Here is a 15,368-nt window from a genome sequence, read left to right on the forward strand (position 1 = left end):
ATATCTTATGGTATCATCAGGCCTAATAATGGAAGCTACAGAAGAGGACTCAAGAAACTTTTCGCATTTACTTATAGTCTGGATTTCCCATACTAGAGATTAGGGGAAAAAAAAACCCCTATGACACTTTCCAAACACCTTCAGAAATTCAATTCATTGGCAACTGATGCTTGTGACTGGAGAACAAATGCTCTGACAGAGCACTGGCTTTGGAAATGTACATCAAGTTCCACTATGAAAGTAATTTGACCCATTTGGTGGAGTGATGGAGAGCAGAACTGTAGAATGGGGACAGGATGTACTTTCTCTTCCCTAAGGGAAGCAGCAAAAGAAAACCATAATTGATTTACATATTTGATCACAGAATAGCTTATATAAATAATTAGTCCTAAAATTATTTTCTACCCATAGCATTGATAAATTCAGTAAATTAGAAAAAAGGCCAGGGTAAAATACATCTTTGTCCAAAAAAAAAAAGAAAAAACAAAACCAATGGGAAACAAAACAAAATATTATCCTCCCTCTATCTGCAAAACTTTGTCCAAATTCAAGCCATTTTTAGTCATAAAATCGTAACCACACAACTCAAGAGCTATTATTGTCTGGACAAAATAACCTTAATTAATTTGAATAACTGCTACAGATTAGAGAAAACAGATATAGATCAACAATTTCCAGGGGCAGTATCTATGGTGATCCCTAAAATGTTACATTAAAAAATACTGCAACTGATACAGTACTTTTTACACCTATTTATTTCTAAGACAGTAAAATGAAACCTTGAAGTGCCAAGATTCACTTAATACCACGTAGATCAGTTCTGGTGACATTTTAAAAAACTTGAAAGAATCTCACAAGCAAGAAAGTGAATAGAAGAAAACTGCTCCACCTGGAATCCTTTTTACCTGGTGTGGTGCCATTTACAATACTAGGCTACTTTTACTACGGCCAATGGTCAAAAAATGACAAATGAAGTATTTTACCAATATAAACACAAGTCTTCTGAAATTGTTGCAGAATAACCTGATCTTGGGAGGGATTTCTACCTCATTCTAGCCAATCAAGAAAGAGAAGTACAAGACTAGAAACAGAAAAATAATAAATTGATATGACAATAAATTACTTACTCTGGTGCTACCAAGTCTAACACCACTATTAACAAGAATACATGATATTAAAAAGCATTTCAGTTAAACTCCTCCTACTCAGCAATAGTTAGATTGAAACTTTTGGTAAAATATGTTATTACCCCAGTAAAATTTCAGTCACAGAAAAGGCCTATGTGGATTTTTCAAGGGAAAATAGAAAAATATTGTCCACCTGCAATTTATCTGAGAACAAGCATAAATCAGAGAACTTTATTTTACCAATATTCAAACTAAATATCTGTGAAGTAATCATCATCTTATGGCAACCCAAGAAAAAAGCATGATCTTAAAGCATAAATTGATTTAAGATGGAAGTGTACTTTGCAATTGGTTTAAGGCAAGTGCTACAGGAAAACATAGTTTAATTACTTACTTCATTCAACAAATTAAATAAATCCATGCAAATGTTACTAAAAAAGGTAAACATTTTTCTCTAAGACCACGGATTTCACACAAGAGTGTAATTTTTTACTACACGTTCCACACCATGGAACTTTTCCGCAAGTGTGGTCTTTTGCACGTGGTAAGAACAACTTGCACATAGGGATAAGAAATTTTAAGCAAGCATTTAACAAGTTATGCTTGCTTTTTTCTAAAAAAGGTTTGGTAAAGCTTCAAAACCAGACAGTAACCTGCCCCTGTACTTAGGGGCTCTCCTGAGTACAGACAGAAGCAATCAGGCAAACACTGTACACTGGTGTGGGGTTCAGACCTCAGAGGAAAGGAATAACTCCAAGATGGAAAGAAAATTTTTTCAAGCATTAAGACGGGTTTGAATACAGTGTGTTAGCACTTTCTTAAAGTGATGAAATACTATTAGAAGTATCTTTAACAGATACAGATTTAACAGAAGTTACATTCTAAAATGTAAATACTTGGATGTAGGAACAGGGGCATATATACTTTTAGCAGCATGCATGATTAGGTACTTACAAAGCACATAAAAAATTTCCTTACCTCCTCCTATTTGGAATCCTGATATCAATATCTGAGTCCTTGTGTCCAGAAATTAATTTATATATTAGGGGAAAAAAAGTAAATAAAAGAAAATCCAGTTATTATCACAACAAAAAAGTAGGAAATACAATCATCTGAAATGCAGGAGTTAGGATCCCAGACCACCTTGATGTTAGTGCCAAGACAAAGCTTAAGCTTCTAAATGTCTCCATGTTCCAACAAATTTTGGGAAAAATCACTCTGAAGGAACATACTTTGTATGGACAGTATGTTGAAAAAAAAATCCAAAAAACCCCAAAAAAATCCTGTTCCTCAGATCTGTTGGACTGATTGCCATTGCTCAGTAAAACAAATATTTTTTTATTGTAAAAACATTTGTCTAGTCAGTTAAAATAAATTTGGCAATGTCCTTTAATTAAGTAATCAGCTGACCCATGGCCTTTATTATGCCAATCTCTATACTCAATAGTTCAAATACAACAGTAAGTGTCACATACAATTATTCATAAATAAAAAATTTCTAACTTAGCCAGCTGTGCTGTATCTTTCAGCTTCTTCTTTCAAGTGACAAACCAGAAAAAATTATACAGCATAACACATTCCCTGAAAATTCATCAAACACTGCACTGATACATTTGCATGAAAAAATGACATTCATGATAACAAAAACTGTAATGTTTGCATGCATATTGTAAAAGAATAACAAAGATGACCTGTACTGGTATAATATAATCATAATTCAAACAAAAATTGCATTATATATAATAATTGTGATGTTACTGGATAATAATCAACTAGAGAAGGCATTGTATGCTGTCTGGTTATGTAGAGAGGAAAAAAAAGTTTTTAAGGGAAAATCTTGACAAAACAATGATTTGTAAGTTAGCAAATAACATCAAACTCATTCCATGAACCTAAAAAATTAACTTTTCCTCTCCTAATTACTCAGGTACTGCACAGCATTTTCTCATTGACACCAAACATACACAGAATGCTTTCTGTCTTAAATCAAAATTAACTTAGTGCTATTCATAAAGCAACAGTTTCCAGCAATTAGGACAGTCTCAGTATCAAACAAGAAGGCTCCTTCCTGCTGCCAGAACACAAACCTTTCTAATGTAGACAAAGTTCTAGGTTACTGTTAGTTAAAAATTCAGAAGACAAAATAGTTATCTCTTAAGATCATCCAATATAGACACCTGCAGGGAGAGTAAGTCTTCTCCATACCACTTTACAAAGATGAAAAATAGTGTCAGAGCTAGTTTAAGTTCTTCCACTGGCAACAAAACTACAAAAAAAACCCCTGATTATCACTCTTGCATATTTCTTCCTTACAATCCTTGCACTATCATAATGCTACCATACATACCTTGATTTACCCCAGTTCTCACCCCCACCTCCTCAACAATTTCCCCCACTGGCTCCATCAACTTAAAATTGTGATTTGAAAGAGGCAGTCATAACTGTGAGAACACTCATTTTCTGGCACAAAGAACAAGTAACTTGAGCCCACCAGAGTTTGTCATTCCCCCTACTTTTAATGATCTGTACCACCCCCTACTTTTGCAAAGTATGTGTTGTGTTTGTCAAAGGAATAAAGACACCCTTAAGTTCCTACATATAGTGTGAAGTTCCAAGTCTAAAGTATTGTTTCTGATTAAAGAGATAAAAGAAAAGGCAGACCTGGAAAGAAAATAATGTCACTGAAGAACTCACTGCTGGTTTATTTGTTCCTACAATGCTGGCTCTTCAGTATGATTGCAAAACTTCAGGTCTCTACAAACTTCAGTCAAACTACCAGTAGCACATAAGGTTTTCAGTCCAATTAGTTCTCACCACACTGAGTATTTCAATTTCATATTCTGTTGATTTAAGTATAGATGCACTTATTCAGTAAAATTGACTTGAGAAAAGCTAATTTTCAGTCAGACAATGAGGCAGCATCACCAGCAGTGACTGAGCTAAGTGTGAGGGTGAGCACTAGATCAAGGTGTACAGGGGGGTTCCCAAGCTCAGGGACTCCTGAGCAAGAGTTCAGAGCTGCATCCAGACCTGGAAGCCTTGGTGAGCCAATCAAGCTGGCAGATAAACAGATGTAGAGCTGCCCTGAGGAGAAGGACTTGGGCTGCTGGTGGTGGCCAGCAGGGCCAGGGAGAGGATTCTGCCCCTCTGCTCTGGTGAGACTGCACATGGGTCTAACCCTAACCCCGCATCCAGCTCTGGGCTCGCAGCACAGGAAGGACATGGACCTGTTGCAGCGAGTCCAGAGAAGGCCATCAAGATGACCAGAGGGCTAGAGGAGCTCCTACAAGGAAAGGCTGAGCAAACTGGGGTTGCTCAGCCTGGAAAAGAGAAAGCTTTAGGGTGACCTAACAGCAGCCTTCCAGTACTTGGAGGGAGTCTACAAGAAAAGACAAGGACTTTTTACAAGAGCATTTACTGACAGGACAAGGTGGAATGGCTTCAAAGTGAAAGATAGGAGGTCTTGATTAGATACCACAAGGAAATTCTTCGCTGTAAGGGTGGTGAGGCACTGAAACAGGCTGCCCAGAGAAGCTGTGGATGCTCCATCCCTAGAGGTGTTTTAGGCCAGTTTGGATGCTGCCCGGAGAACTGGGTCTAGTGGGAGGTGTCCGTGTCCACAGTAGAGAAATTGGAACAAAATTATGTTTAAGGTCCCTTCCAACCCAAACATCCTATGATTCTATGAATTTCAATAAAAGCAGCAAGTTTTCTCTAGGCTCTTCAGAGCAATTATAGAACAAACCACTATTTATAGGGTTTTTTCAGTTAGCAATGAAAATGTGTTACATATCACAATAGGTAAGATTGCTTTTAACGCAGAATAACCTGATTCTTTTTTCTCTTGTACTGCTTGTAAGACTTTCATATACCACCTAAACTTGCAGTCTAATACAGCAAGCTTGTATTTTAAAAAGGGTGGTGTAAGTAATGCAAAACTACTTCAAGACAGAGCTTCCAAATAAGTCTTGTGTAAGCTAGAAGACATGGGCACCTTCTGCCTGGCTTCTAACCTCTGCAGTCAAACTGCCCTGAGAAGGTTTTCCTCCCCATTTCCTTTAAAAATAACAGCAAACCTAACCCAGCAAATCAGAGAAGTTTTAACATCACTTTAGTAGCACTGACAAAAAGAGACCAGGGTATAGATCAATAACCTCTCAGGAATGCTGACAGTCTTAAATCAACTGCATCTCCAAATGCTACTATCAAAACAAATTCCCACTTAGTAACTACTGACTTACTACATACATGTTCAAACAACAACAGTCCCAAAGCAAGAAGTAGAGAAAATATTTATTTATAAAATACAAGATGTCCTTACACTTTCTTGTAAACCGGTATTGTAATTTAGAACAGTAGTTGTAGAGTGAAAGGCTATCAACATGCATGCTTTTCAAAACATCATGTCCACAGCCACTTTGTAGCTCAGAGCTTAGTAGCTCTACTTAAGAGTTTCAATGGAAATGCTTCAACTTCTTCTCATAGTGTCACCCAAAGAGTTCAGGAATTTAATCCAGAATTATTTCAGTCCTGAGAGTTCATTACATGAGAAAAGCTAAAAAGGCCACATTACCTATATTAAATGGCCATATGGGAAAAAAGAAATGAAAGCTATTAAAGTAAGTGTAGAACGGTTCTTGACAAGAAAACTTACCTGTATCTTAAATATAAAGCTTTGAGATGACCTCCTCTAAATCATGTAAGTGGACAGGAGATGTAAGAGCAGGACAGCTGCAGCAACTAAATGCTGTACTTTACAACCTCTTAGTAGCAGAAATCTTTCATATCATAGCAATTAATTTCTGCCATTCTTGGCATTACCATTAGGCTAGGATAATTACAAACTCTAAGTCTACTTTTTTGTAACATTTACAAGTGCTCAGTCTTGATTTCCTACAGTGACAGCAGAGTAACAAGATCAAATCAGCCAGATCAGCTCAAAGAAAAAAATCTAATAAATTTTCCTCCAGAACTGGTTTATGAAATGTTCTACTTCCAAGCTTTCTGTAGAAAGTCACCTGAGCCTCTTCTAATGCATCCTGTGTGTTTCCACCACGTATCTTGGGTTCTGCACAGCTTCTGTATTCCCTTAAACACATTATAAGCTGTCTACAAGTATAGCTTCAAAAGAAATAGTAATGCTACTGAAAGGGTACAAAGTTTCTGTTTCTATTCCCCTTGTCACAAAAGAATTTCATAAATTTCAGAGCACCTTTATGAGACACATGATGAGTACCACAGTTGAGATTCTAATCTCATCTGCCACTAAAAGAATGAATAGAAAAGTTGACAAGTATCCTACCCCAAAATAACTAATAATAATCTTTTAACAGCACAGTACCTAGAACTAAAACGACTCCTAACAACATAGCTACCACATGCTTAATTGTTCATTCTGTATAAACAAAACTAATCTATAATGGAGGACATATACATGGGATGAGGATGCTCCTTAAACATAAAGGCACATCTCAACTTTTTTTTTTTAATTCAAAGCTTTTCATCCATGGGCTTAATTCTTCTGTGATACTCTGGAAGAAAATACACAGTATTATTTTGAAAAACACCAAAGAAAATATTTTCAGAACATTCCAGAGGATGTAGGGGTAATAACCAGAATTTCTTGAACTCCTTTCTCAGAGGCATGCATTTCATACAGAAAGCAGGAAGAGCCTAAACTGATCTGACAGAAAGCCTGCATAAACAGTTTTGTAACCAAAAAAAAAAAGAGAAATTGCAAATATGTGAAGCAGCAAAAGAACATCCAAGTGCTTGATAACCCTCAATAATCAAACCTCTTTGAACCTTATAAACTTTGGGACATGAAAAACTTTCCACACAGGACACTGAAGTAACGCCCAACACTTTTGAGGCTAGAAGTGACCAACTTAAAAGGCCAAATGTGACACTACAAGTTACTAGAACTCAGTGGTTTAGAAAACTTTCCAAATTTCTTAATACTGAACAGATACACACGTATATACATGTGTGTGTGCGCATACATATGTATTTGTCTCTAGACTGTAAAACAGACTACAGACTATAGACTGTAAAACAATTCAAGCCCCTGTACTTTACCTACGAGTACCAATTCATTTCCTATTTCTCACAACTTCATATCATAGATACACAGCACTGGAGCCACATACCTGCACGGCTGAAGTCGCACACCCAAGGGACGTATCCCCTCTATCTCCACCTTACTGGAAACGCCATCTTCACCCCTCCACCCAAAGAGACCCTTTCTCCCCAAGCCGTGGGATTCTGTTCCCTGCCCAGGCCCCTCCACACAACCGCAACTCCTCCCGCGGGCAGGAACGGGTGGGGCGGGGGGTGTGCGGGTTGCCTTTCCCCCAGCACCGAGAGCCTCCTTCCCCCGCGGTGGGCACACGGGGCAGGACAGGGACAGTCGCTCCCCTGGCCCACGGAGACTCCCTGACAGTTTCGGGAGAGGAACCCCACAAAACCGCCCACCCCGCCTGCGACCACCCCACGCCCGCCCCGAAAGTTCCAGCGTGGCCCCCCCAGCCCCGGCCCGCTCCTCCGCAGCCCCCTAAGCCGTCGGGGCGGAGAAGACGCTCGGCCCGCACCCCCTCCTCACCCCGCAGCCCACACCGCAAATACCCCGCAGGCGGGCGGGGGGGGGGGGGGGCGCCGGGCCCGCCCCGCCCCCGAGCCCCTCGGCTGCCCCCCAGCCCCTCGGCGGGGCAAGGCCGGGACCCCCACGCCCGCCCCGGCCCCGCACTGACCTGACGGGGGGGGCGCGGCCGCCGCTCGGGGCTACAGCGGGGGCTCCCCCCGCCGCCGCCGACCCTCCGCTCCCCGGCCCGTCCTTCTCCGAGCGCCACCGCAGGGCAGAGAGCAGAGGAGTCGGAAACGCGAGGCGGAGGGAAACACGGGCCCCCTCTTCCCTTTCCAAAGAAAATTTTAAAAAGAAAAACGGGGGATTTAAAGGGCTCGGCCCGGAGTTTAAAACAAAGAGGCGGAAATAGCCGAGTGCGGCCCGAGCGGAGCCGAGCGGGGGCGCCGCGCTCGCGGCGCATGCGCGCGGGGCGCTCACCCGGGCACGGCGCCGGCCGCCCCCTCCTTCCCTCCCCCGGGCAGCGGGGCCGGCGAAAGGGGGTCCGGAGCTCCCGACAGGCCTGGGCCCGAGCCATGTCCCGGTCACAGAACCGCACAGTACGCTGGGTTGGAAAGGAGCCATCAGGATCATCGAGTCCAACTCTCATCCTTGCACAGGACACCCCTGAGAAGCACACCATGTGCCTGAGAACATTGTCCAAAGGCTTCTTGAGCTCTGTCATGGTTGGTGCTGTGACCACTTCCCTGGGGGACCTGTTTCAGTGCCCAAACACCCTCTGGGTGAAGAACCTTTTCCCAATACCTAGCCTAAAGCACTTCTGACGCAACTTCAGGCCATACCCTCGGGTCCTGTCACTGGTCACCACAGAGGAGATATCAGTGCCTGCCCGTGTGTCTCCCCTGGTGAGGATGTTGGAAACTCCAATGCCCCCTCAGTCTCCTTCAGGCTGAACAGACCAACTGACCTCAGCCACTGCTGGAATGGCTTCCCCTCAAAGCTGTCTTCACTGCCCTCCTTTGGATATTAATGGCTTGCTACTTTTCTTACATTGAGGTGTCTAGAACTGTAGATAACACTCAAGGTGAGGCCACACCAGCAGAGAGCAGGGGTAGGAGTAGAGGCTGTGTGCCCAACCTTGAAAAATCCATGCAACTTGTGAGCAGGAAGGTGATATCAGCAAAGGTGGTTGGCTTTTAGGCAGGATGTGCCTGTGTGTTGCTCCAAGCTGCCTCTTCTCGCTGAAAGGTTTTCCTCAAAAGCGCACAGGTGTGTTTCCAACTGATGAGAGTGGAAACTTGTGTAGGAGCTTGGTGGAAGGAGAAATTTTAATAAGAGTGCTGGTCACAGGACACACTGTATCAAACTGTAGGTGGCTCAAAACACTCCTGACTGATAAAATGACAAGATCCTGTCTTCCTGAAGGTGTGAATTCATAGGTCAAAGAGCTTGCACGAAGTTTGGGAAGCCCATGCCGAGTTCAAGTTTGTACCAAACAGCTGAATGTTTAACTTACAAAGGCAAGTACTTAAAAATTCACCTGTCCAAAGACTAAAGACACCAAACCAATCTTCACCTTCTCAGATATGCACATATTTTGAATGTGATCCTTTAAAATATCTGCATATTTCCCTCTTTTCTTTCTTCCTTTCCAACAAAGAATGAGCCATGAGACAATCTTCCACCTTGTCTAAAAATGCCATTGGAAATGGGCTATCTGATATGGCACAAGCCCTCCATGTTCTACAAACTACGGAGCTTTTATTGTGTGCCAAGACAGGGGCTGTGCTTGGCTCTGGGAGCTATGTTTTCCAGATGCTAAGCCTGAGTTAATGGAAAATATGTCAGCATTTTAGATTTGCTTTGTTTCAGTTCAAGGGTTATGTAGTTACATGAGTGCATCTTGTCTATCTGAAATATAAATTCTGTTTCCAGTTTAACCACAAATTACTTTGTTGTGTGTTGTACAAAATAATGGGGCTTCCCATCTGACCCATGGAACTGGGGTTCAAGTAGCCAGAAGAAAAAGTAACAAACTATAAGTATGTACAGAAAATTATAAACTGTATGCCTGTTTTTCTTGTTTGGTTGGCTTGTTTTTTCCTAGTGTTTCCAGACCAAACACTACAAATTGGGAAAACCATTAAGGCCATGGTGTATAGATGTTGACTTTCTCTTGCTATAGAATTTTTTTAGAAGATGGCACCTTAAGCAAGATGATACGACCATGTCTCCTACAACAATTTACTGTAAAATACCCACTGTGACAAGATTTGTGACCCTCAGAGCACAGGCAGTGATTTGCTCTCTTCGCAACCTCATCACCCAACATCGGTGCTAATGCCTTTGGCAGTACCATTAAAGTGTGTGTTAGACACACTTCAGTGGTGTTTCTGAAATATAAGCTTTACCAGTGACTAAAGCATCTAATATCACAATTAGAGTGCCTTTTCTGAACTACAACACTGGATATTAGAAGAGAAGTGAAACTTTTTGTTTGCATTGCAGTCAGTGAGCCATGGTCAAACTACTGAATTTCAGAGAGTGACTTGATGAGAACTAGAAACTGCATTTAAAATGATCTTGAAGTTCGCTTTACATGCATTAGTCTTCACAATTTTCACCCAAATAAGAGCATGATGTGAACATGGGTAAATTAAATCTCTACCTTCCAGAAACATATATTTCCTCACTAAAACAATTCATAGAACAGAATCTGAGAACTTCTTGACAGAAAAGAACCCCAAACATCTCAGGTAAAAGAAGTTTTCTTTACTTTCTTTAGGTCTTCTAACAGTGAAAAGGAACTGGTCAGCATGAGGATGTTAATAGTAATGGTATAAACAAAGAAATTACTAGAAACCCAACAAAGCAACACATTTTCATAAGCAAAGCAGAAAAGTAGCAAATAAAATTAATAAAGCACAAAGTAGGAAAATAAAGGACATAATTACTCTAATTTAAGACTTACTATGATAAAGTGTTTAGAAAGAGAAATATTGAGAACTAATATCCAGTAGTTTCTCAGAGCACAACAGCTACATCAATTCTGTAGGTCTGTGAATGAGACTGTTTGCGAGTGCTGAGAGAGTCTGTTGATGCCATTGCAAGGCTACTCCCCAACTATTACCTTTTTGAGATCATAATGACCAGGCAAGACCCCCGGTACTGGAGAATAGTAAATATTTCACCTGTCTTTGAAAACAGTAAGAAAGATAATTTAGAGAACTGCAGCCTCACTTTGGTCCCTGAGAATCATGGAGAAATCAAAGATCTCAGGGCTGGGCTCAAACATGCAGCCTAAAACCAAAGAGCTCAAGCATTGATCAGCTTATTTTTTATACACGTATGCACTAGGCATAAATTATTTAAGCACCATATTCTAATGGGTCAGTCTATAAGATATAGGCATTATCAGAACACACACACAGAATGTGTGAGGTTGCGAGGGGCATTTGGAGATCACTCAAGATCCCTACACAAAGGAGGATAAGGTGGAGCAGCAGTGTCGCTTCTTTAGTTATCATCAGACCAAGCACTGCCATTCTTACATTATAGGTTCTGCATGGTCATCCTAAGGACTGAATGATTACTTCACTCTTGCCCGGGAACCACTGGAAGACAGTTATTTGAATGTCAGTTTCACCACAGTGATATTCTGGCTTCAGAGACGTGGTATATTAATCCTCTGATCTAAAAATAAAGACCCAGAGGTCCTGTACAGGAGGAGCTATGAGCTACCACCCCCTACAGACACGGCTGCATAGGTGACAGGCCAATCAACCAGCAAACTGTCTTGGCCAGAGGCTATTTGGAGGTTCACTGCTTCCCAAATTCTGACATTCTGAAATATTGTTCAGCATTTTGTTATAGATGTTACCTGAGCATAAGCATAATAACCATAAGTTTTTAACACTATAACTGTTATGCAACCTCCTGCATCTATAGAATAGTAGGAAATTCCTGTTTCTTTCAATAACCTTTAATATTTTAGGTTTGGTGAGTTGGTATCTTTCTCCCTGCTGTCCTTGCTAAAGAATTGATAAAGCATTTTCTGAGTCTTATTCCTGAGTCTTATTTATTCCTAAACTGATCTGCATAATTGTTTTTTATGAATTAAGGATACTATAAAATTCAGAGAGGTTTAAACCCAAGTGATAAATACTTAACTATACCCTCAATCATTCCAACCCACTTGAGCTGTTCAATCGTCACTGTTACTTGGTTTTCAAGGTCCTCCATCTCCCATGGAAAAAAAATCCTTCATTTTCTCTCTGGTCTCAATGTCAAATAAATCAAGTTCATTCCCTAGTCAAATCCACTGAACTGTATGAGACAAACTGATTCAGCAATCATTTGTAAAAGAGGGAGAAGCAAAACAGAAACTCTTTCTCAGGTCCCAGGAGTTCTGCATCTTGGATATTCTGTTCTCAGAACCTGGAGCTTGCTCCAGTAAGAGGAAAGTTATCAGCAGTCTACTGCATTGTGCGAGGCAATGTGTGGTCCCTGTGACTGTCACCTATAGATATTGCATTGAAACTGAGGAGGAAGTTCTCTTCCTGACTGGTGCTTACCTTCCTGACTTCTTCATGACCATCAGTTTTAATTTGGCTCTAGTTTGCCACAGTGAACACTGACAAGAACACTGGTCAGTCTTTTGATTGACTACACAAGTACAAACCACAAAGATCAATATTTAAATTCCAGCAATTTAGTTTCAGACACACTTCCATGCAACCTGTACAAAATTAAAAGCAGAGGTGGTAAGTCAGAAGTAAAGTCTGTAAAGAGGAGCAGGCTCCAGAAAAAAGGAACATTTAGAAAAAGGGATAAAAATAATTTCTTCTTGAGAATCCAGCATATGCTGATTTACCACTTAGACACGCACAAGTCCATGGGACCAGATGGTACCACCCAAGGGTACTGAGGGAGCTGGTGGAGTCACTGAGTCATTTTCAATTATGTACCAGCAGTTGTGGCTAAAGAGGAAGGTCCCAGGTGACCAGAAGTTAGTCTAGACACCCACTGCCAGGAAGGGCTGGAGAGACAATCCAGGGAACTGCAGGCCTGTCAGTCTGGCAGTGGTGCCAGGGGAGGACATGGAGCAGATCATGTTGAGGGCCATTATGCAGCACATACAGGACAACCGGGGGATCAGGCCCAGCCAGCAAAGGTTTAGGGAAGGCAGGCCCTGGTTGACCAACCTGATCTCCTTCTGTAACAGGATGACCCACTTAGTGGATGAGGGAAAGGCGGTGGATGTTGTCTCTGTGAACTTTGGCAAAGCCTTTGACACCATTTCCCACAGCTTTCTCCTGCAGAAACTGGCTGTTCATGGCTTGGATTGGTGCACTCTTGGCTGGGTAAATATCTAGGTTTCTTGTGGCAGGAAAAATAGGGGAACATCCTAATGATAGGCTAAAGTTTGCCAGATCAGTGACAATAGCAGATGTACTGGAGTGCAAATATTTCCAGATGCTGCTACAGCTTTTGAAGTAAAGTATGCTGTTGATCTAGGAATCAGGAGAATGACATAGGAAGTAAAAAAGGCTCGATAATAATAATAATTTATTGCCATCAAGACCTCAGGAATTCATGTGTTCACCTTCTGATCATATCCGTTTGGGAGACTAGCATATTCATACTGTGCGAACCACAGCCACAAACAGCCACCCCACTCTGAAGAAATAGTTATAGTCCATGATGAAAAAGTTATCTTATGATAAGCTGCATCATGTGGCTGGACTTGAGTACAGCAAGAATAGGCTGCACCTGCAGGCACAGGGAGAAACCACGTCCTGAGCAGCTTTAGATGGGACTTCATGGCATTTTCTATTGTGACTAAAAGAGCTACAGGGATTCTGCATGAGACCTTCTGTGCTAAGTGACCCAAACCATCCAGTGAAATACCTCGATCTGCATCATGTGGGTGATTCTCACAGCCTTTCGTGAAGCAGGAACTACTAACAGTACCACCTAATTACCATGAAGTTCCACAGAAGCATGTGAGCTACTCAACTTTAGGCAGAGACTCCCAGATTTGAAAAGGATTCTAATGTGTGTATATATGAAGGGCAAACAGGATGTCTAAAGCTGTTTGATTAAACCAGTTTGCTAGTGACCTGTACCTTACAAGAGCTGTGCCCACACCTAGGAACTACCTTTTTTAATTTAACATTCAGATAGATAATGTGACTCAGTGAAAAATAGCCACCTTCCCAAGGCACTTGGCATGGCAAGGCCCTTTACTGTAAATCACTTTTTTCTGGTTGATCTTCGTGACCCTGTCTCACAAGGGAACAAGTTTCCTCCTTCTGTCATATATACCTGGAAGAGTATACCAGGAAGGAGGAACAGATAGAACCTTCGACATAGAGAAATGTTTAATGGTGAGTGAAAGTCACCAAAGTAGCTATTTATTTTGGATGAGATACTGATGTAATTTTGTGGGATAATTGTCCAAAGACAGTCTTAGACATCTCAAATTGAAGGCAAATCTCTTGTTGATATTGACAGTGAAGGTGTTTGGACTATATTCCTCCTTATAATCAGTGAACCTACCCATAAATCTTTACCTGTTTCCTCCACTTCTCCATCATCTGATACTGCATAGTGTTTTTCTTTCTTATCTAAGAGAATGGCCAAGGAGCAAAGCAATGGGCTCTGCAAGAGGAATGAAGAGAGGCTGGGAGATAGACCCCATCTGCTAGGCAAACTAAACAGGGGGAAAATTAAGCACAAATTAATACTAAGATTAATTTTTTTAAATTAATTAATTAATTAACACTGCAAAGAAGGAGGAAAAAAATTAAAACAAACTTTGAAAGTCTGTAGGAGGGGAGAAAGAGGGCAAAGAGAGAAAGTGGAGGAAAGAGCATATAAAGTTTGGATTTGTTTTTTCTTAAGTTTTACAGAAAATGTAGTAAGTGTATGTAAAAGTCAATTACCCATTTATCGCTTTCAGATATTTTGCAAACACACTTCTCTTTTGCAGGAAACTTGAAAGCATTGGTAGGGGAAATGAAATGGGTGTCCCCCCTTCTGTTTGTGTCCACCGCTTTGGGTATCCCCCCTTTTGTTATTGAGCCTAAGAGGTTATGTGGCAGTCTCAAGGTTATGTGCCATGACCTAAAGCCACGTGGCTTGTTAGATTTATTGCATTTTCAAATTGACACTAGTGCATTCCTCTTACTTTCAACACAAGGTATGCTGAATATGATATAGTTGAAGCTGTGAATTTATGACAGGTTTTGAAAAGACATTTAGAATGGAGGCCTTCTTCTAAAATGTAGCCACTATAAAGCCCAGAAAGTTCTGGGTTGAGTTTTTTTCATATTTCTTTTTAATAGCTTTAGTAAAGGAATTGCTGGTTTGAGGTGATTAGCCTTTGTCCAACAACATGTACCAAAGCCTGCAACACTTTCAGGCTTATGACTAACCTTTTTACAGTAGCTTATACTGGAGAATACTAAGATTTGAATACTAACTACCTCCTCTTAGTCTTCTTCACTTCTACAGTATCTGTACCATTCTGTAACTGCACACATGGATAGTTTTTCTACACAACTGTAGAAGAACTAGTTCACTCAAAACCAAAGAAATAAATCAGCTCTCTGAGTGGGAAAAGGGCAAGCATTTCAGCAGGACGTCTGTAATTGCCT

The 15,368-nt window shown here is 41.0% G+C and overlaps 1 protein-coding gene across 1 annotated transcript in view; it reads right to left on the reverse strand.

Moving 5' to 3' along the window:
• Positions 1-8,074, reverse strand: part of PCGF3 (polycomb group ring finger 3) — a 55,338-nt gene extending 47,264 nt beyond the window's left edge. Inside the window, exon 1 of the mRNA XM_066569567.1 lies at positions 7,877-8,074. The gene's annotated coding sequence lies outside the window, so the exon portion shown is untranslated. The remainder of the gene's footprint in view (positions 1-7,876) is intronic.
• Positions 8,075-15,368: the final 7,294 nt, after the last annotated feature.

Source organism: Molothrus aeneus, chromosome Z (assembly GCF_037042795.1).
Source record: "Molothrus aeneus isolate 106 chromosome Z, BPBGC_Maene_1.0, whole genome shotgun sequence".
NCBI lineage: Eukaryota > Metazoa > Chordata > Aves > Passeriformes > Icteridae > Molothrus > Molothrus aeneus.